The sequence below is a fragment of the Dermacentor variabilis genome, chromosome 11 (assembly GCF_050947875.1).
Source record: "Dermacentor variabilis isolate Ectoservices chromosome 11, ASM5094787v1, whole genome shotgun sequence".
Lineage (NCBI taxonomy): Eukaryota > Metazoa > Arthropoda > Arachnida > Ixodida > Ixodidae > Dermacentor > Dermacentor variabilis.
In genome coordinates, this window is record NC_134578.1 from 120,437,510 (window position 1) to 120,443,509 (window position 6,000).

Genomic DNA, 6,000 nt, shown 5'->3' on the forward strand with positions numbered 1-6,000 from the left:
ACAAAAAAAAAAAAACAGCTTCGCTGCCAGTGTGAGGTGAACCCACGTCATGCGAAACTTGTGGGCTCAGCTCACACGAACGATAATTTATTTGTTCGTCCGCTTTTTATTTCCATCATTACACCAATTCTGCACTTCTAATATAACTAAAGCTAACTACTCTTACGCTTTCTTTAGCCTCATAATCTCTTGGCATCTTATGAATGTTTTGTGATTAGCCTTTACAAATTTTTCCTTGCGATATAGAAAGTAGACTATTAATTCCTAATATTTTAAGCATAAGGAAAAACATTAGGATCAAGCCCAATTTAGCGTCAACTGGTGATCAGCACCGTCAGCGCATAAGATGGTGAAAATTGCGAAGAAATACGCTACTTTTGTGATACATTTTCACGGGTGACGTAAAATAGGCATTCACAACCTTCTGCTTGAAATGTTTTGCAGTCACATGTGTGATAGTACAAACCTAATTAAAAACTTTCTCTATAGACATCTGTGAAGTAAAAAAAAAAACGTTTGAAAGCAATGTCTCATTACCAACCGCTTGAATTAACTGAGTGCAACTTGGTAAAATAAATATATGTGTATATGGACGTAATTTCCGCAGAACTGATTTTGTCATATACAGTAGAACGTCGAAAGCAACTGGCACACACACCGTGAATTTTCCTTACAACAAAATCAGTTACGAGACTGCGCTTGCGCTCTTCTGTGGTCTAGCGCTCGTCTCGTCTTTAGCTCCGCATTTCTCACCAATGGAAACCTAGCACCTTGCTCAGCAGTGGATTCATTTATTGGCCGATGACGTTTAATAAAGAGCTATACAGGAAGCTGCACTGCAATGTTACGCTTGTGTGTATTATTTTCTTTCTTGTGGGCCCACTGGTCTCCTTCGTGATAATCGCTTAAACGCCCCACGCCCGAAACGGGAACAGGCGGGCGCTAGCGAAAGCGTAGCACCGAAGCCGCCAGAACGGCGCAGCAGGCAACGCTTAGTGAAAGCCGCCTCATCAAATTTATCGTCCGTCCTCTCTGCGCGGTGAAGAAGCTCGCAGCCACCGCCGAAGTTGAAATCAGAGTCGGCCGGTGCCGAGAGCAGGTCCGGCCAGTGGCACGATTAAGTGGTCTCGCACGCGAAGGCCCCATCCATTCTGCGGCCTCTCACCCTCGGGTTGTCGCCGTTCGGCCTATTCATTTCTTTGCGTACGCCACACTTGGTGTTTTTGCTGAGGTGCTGCATCCTCCCGCCTATAAGGCCTTAGGTGATATGCACGTTCCTTTACAGCGACCGTGTTTCTCTCCGTTTCTTGCGCATTCGTGCCGCTCTTGTTCACGCTGCGTACACTTGGCGCCCTTGATTCACGAGGTGGGCTTCTTCATCGTGTGCCAATGTGCGATCGCGACTTTGAGATAAGGAATCTCGGAGCATCCGGTTAGCGCGGCTTCCGCTCGTATTAAATCACCTCGTTCGAGTAACAGATGAGCCTCTCCCTCGCCTGGGACCAAACACGGGCAGTGGCGCCGCAGCAGTCTCCTTTGGGTCGGAATCCCAATATATCCATTTCGCGTGGTACGGCATTTTCATTACACTCTGAAGCGAAAGAAGAAGTAAATGCGCACTGTAAGAATTTGGCACTTTAAGGAACCAGACATTTGGGAACTTTGCTATTTCACTGTGGTTGCTGCCGCCGTTTTATTTGTTTTACAGAAACCTGATACACGCACACATAAAAAACGCTTCTGGATAGTATCTCGCTTTTTGCAAATAATGCTGGAGACGCGCTCACACTCCATGCTCGTGAGTATTTAAAACTCCAACCAATAGGGATCGAGCTATTTCTTAACGTTTAACCCTGAACTATAGGAGCGTAATATGGTAGAACGAGATTAGCTAATAAATCAGGTGAATATGGCGGAAGCACGTGCTTCCGGCAACTACGTTTCACTTGAACATGGGCTCAGTTGTTATGAGCCATAAAAATTGCGCTAAAAAAAGAATGCAAAGCGACCATACCGCCAATAGCACCAGACAGCAGCTAGCAGTGAGCACAGAAAATTGGGAGGAACATGAAAACAAGGCTACGCTTTAAAATAATGACTTGCATGAGAAAATGTGAGAAGGAACCTGGTGGTGGACGACGTGATGTCACAATTACGCGAACTTTATTCAGCGATTACTTCGCATAGGGGGCAGACGAGTTCAGCGAATTGGTGCTGTACATAATCTAAATTACGCGGTGTACAGTTAAATGCTCCGCTTATACGACAAAACGACAATCTACATTGTGATCATACATGCAGGGTAATTAGTAGGAAAAGGTAGTTGGTGTATACGCCAAGGGAAAGTGACGAAATATTTCCTGGACGCGCTTTTCTGATATATTCTAGAATTGGTAGGACCTCTCACACTTTCTAAGCCATCAACAACTAGGAAATATTTGTTCTCTGCGTTCCCGATGCGCTGTAGTTTTCTTTCGCTTAGCCTTAGCTAATGACATAGCACCTTTGAGCTGCCAAGTTTTAATGGGACCCATACAATTGTCCTGTGAACTGTGAGCTACGTCATTTCAGCGCTTTGTTTTTGTTTACGGGTGCGTGCTATATTTGTCTCTGTCACACTGATTGCAGGTAAGATTACGTCGCATTTCCAATCGCTTGTACTGCTCAAAGACGCGTTAGCTTTTCTGAGGCGAACTTTATTTACCACCTAACCTATTTTACTCCTATTTAGGCATTCTCTTCGCTTTCGAAGAGAAAAGGAAACAAAAAGGACGGGAAAAGAGAGCGCCCTGTATATCGCGTTCGATTTGAAAACCTCACACGAAATGCTATCCACTTGACGCAATGCCAGCTTATGACAGGGTAAAAGCCTGAGCTACAGCAGGGTACCGATAAGCGCGGCTGAGACTTATAGTTTACCCACAACGGAGCTATGAAAATGTAGCGCACATTGTGGGGCGTCCGTCGCGTATACCGTTTCTAGGTCTTTGACAGCATCCATCTTTAACCTATCAGTTTGCTTTAACAGTAGACTTACCGCCGTGCGAAGAGGTCGAAAGAACGTTCTGTATCATATATCTCGGCGAAAAACATCTTCATTAAAAATACATTAGCGCTAACGGCCGCGACGTGATATCCACCGGCTGGGAAACTGCGAACAACGATGTCGCTACTGACACCGACCGTCCGTCGCTTAGGGCCTCCATTCTATCATCGAGGGTGCCGCCTTCTTAGCGGGGTCGGGACCGGACCGGCAATGTTTTTTCGTGCCGAGTGAGATTACTGCCGAGACAAGGGTGGCTACCGAGATTCCACCGCTTACAGTTGGTGCGCTTTACCTAAGATATAAGAATACAAAAAGGGATAGCCGGCTTGTATATTTCAGCGTATCTTTTAAAGGTAGCTCGGCGCCATCTCGACGTATTCTTCGATAGCATTCGCTATATCCCGCAGAACTGCCTTGCGCTAGCCCCAACAGAAACCGCTTTGCCTATCGACGCCGTTGATAGCCCTAGAATAGAATACCACCATTACTTTTTTGACCACAGGGAATCGTATGCCCCCTGTGACTTTTTTTCCTCCGATTCTTCCTCACAAAAACTGGCTGCTGCGGCGGCGCCCAGCGCTGGACCGGTGCGCTATGCGCGCTGCGTGAACAAGGCAGCTATGGGGTTCGTAGCGCGAAGGTGGTCGTGCGGAGTAGAGATATGGGAACGCATGTACTGAGTTGGAGAGATGGCTGCTGCTACCGAAATGCGGGTGTACCACTGCAGAACGCCGTTCACTAATATCGCAGCAGCGGGCGTATCACGACATGCAGCGAAGGCTTCAGTTTCCAGCGCGACGTTTGTTGAAACGCTGCAATCAGACGCGATAACTCGCAAGCCTGTCGCGATTATTTGATTGCAGAATCCCTATATACCCGTCAGCGCCGAAGATATTCCTCAACGTCTATGTTTTCGCCATTTAGGGCCCCTATTATACATTGGAAATGCGATCGTTGTATCTACTTGTGGAACGGTCATGAAATTCGGATAGCAACATGCTCCATTGGTTTCGCTTATTTCCAGCGCTAACCAAAAAACACGCAAGGCTTATAAAATGACTTTTGAAAGGCTCACTTCATATCCATAGTTAAGAAGACTCCTGTGCAAAACAGACGACCAGGTATCTTAATTTAATTTATATCCCAATATCATTAACATCACATTCCTATTTTAGTTAATTTCAGTGATTGCACAGTGCCTATGGCACACTGTGACTGAGCTACCACTAGCCAAACCAATGAGCTACCAACTAGCCAAAAGCTGCACTTTAACGAAGAGCCGCCGCTCCGATAACGAAACAAGGAGAAACGCTATGATGACCGACATGTCGTACTACATGACCTCACTTTCCGCTCTCTGTCACAAACACATATGTACGGGCGGAAGCTAAACCATAATGTTGTACGCGGCATGGGCAAGCGAGCTATCTGTCTAACGTCTATTAACCTTTGGCTATTTATAGTACACTACACCTACAGGCTTGGAGTGGCGCCTGACACAGGCAAAAACGCCGAGAGCAAGTGGGGCTATAGTGATCCAGGTACAACCATATTAGGAAGACCCACTAAGCTTCAACAAGACACTTCCTCACCAGAATAGGAATTGGTCTCCCCGGTGCAGTATTCGGCCACTCCCTCCAAAATAACTCATTCGATTAACCTGTTGCCGTCAGTCCCCAGCATCTGCGGAGCATCTGACAAAGGCAGTGGTCTGACCTCTAACGAAGAAGGGGGTGTTAACCCTATTGCAAAAACCAGCGTCTTCCAGTGCCTTCCAGTATGAAACCAGCGCGTTTTGAGACTGGATTCATCTAGGAACGCTGGCGCTTGCTGGGACACACTGAGACATCAGTAAGGCGCTGCATAAAGAGCTAGGTCACACTGGACGAGACGCTGGTTCCACTTCCATGACCATGGGGTGCACTGGTTTGTGCTGTACAGGCGCTGGTTGTCACTGCAGTTCGCTGGTTCGCACTGGAAACTATACATTGTGATGTGCTGGCGTGGCGTAGTCGGCAGTGAAAACACAAATCTGGCGTGGCGTATTGGTAAAGTAGCGGGCTTGGGATCTGTAGGTCCGACGATGGAATCCTGGTCGAAGAATTATTATTGTAACTTTTTTTCATTTTATTTTATCGCACTGTTGCTTTCTGTATTAAAAATATATAAGGTGGCCCGGCACCGTGTATTTAGCGCGCTAGAGCTGTTTTTCGCACAAGTATGCAGCGCCTCCCTGTACGCCGCTCCTGCCCAGCGCCACAGCATTCAACGCCGGACACTGGGCCCATAATCCGGCGTGGCAGTGGACACTCGATACTGGGTACTAGGTTTTGCAATAGGGAAGAATCTCTGGACACGACAGGCCGCCAATGGAAACTGACCCACGCAACGTTTAACACCCGAACCCTCTCGAGTGAAGCTAACTTAGCAGAATTCTTTAAGGAACTATCAGGCATTGTTTCAGATATCATTGGCCTTAGTGAGGCTAGAAGAACTGGTGAGGCTTATACAGTGCTGACGTATGGCCACGTGCTCTGTTATAGAGGACAACCGGATAAAAAGTTGAGAGTAGCATTCCTAATCCATAAGGACATAGCGGGCAACATGGACTAATTCTGCAGCTGTAATGAGAGGTTAGCAGTAGTCGTAATAAAGCTGCATAGGAGGTTTAGAATAAAGGTAGTACAAACCTAAGCTCCAACTTCCAGTCACAACGATGCTGAAATGGGAGAGTTTTATGGAGATCTTGAATTAGCGATGCGAAAAGTGCAAAACCAGTATACTGTAGTCATGGGCGACTTCCATACAAACGTGGGGATGAGGCCGGTGGTGAACAAGCTACTGGCGAAAAGGAATAAGCTGCGAATAATGAACACCTTCTACAGGAAGCGCTGAAACAAAAATTTGACCTGGAAAAGCCCTAACGGTGAAACAAGAAATGTAATTGATTTCAC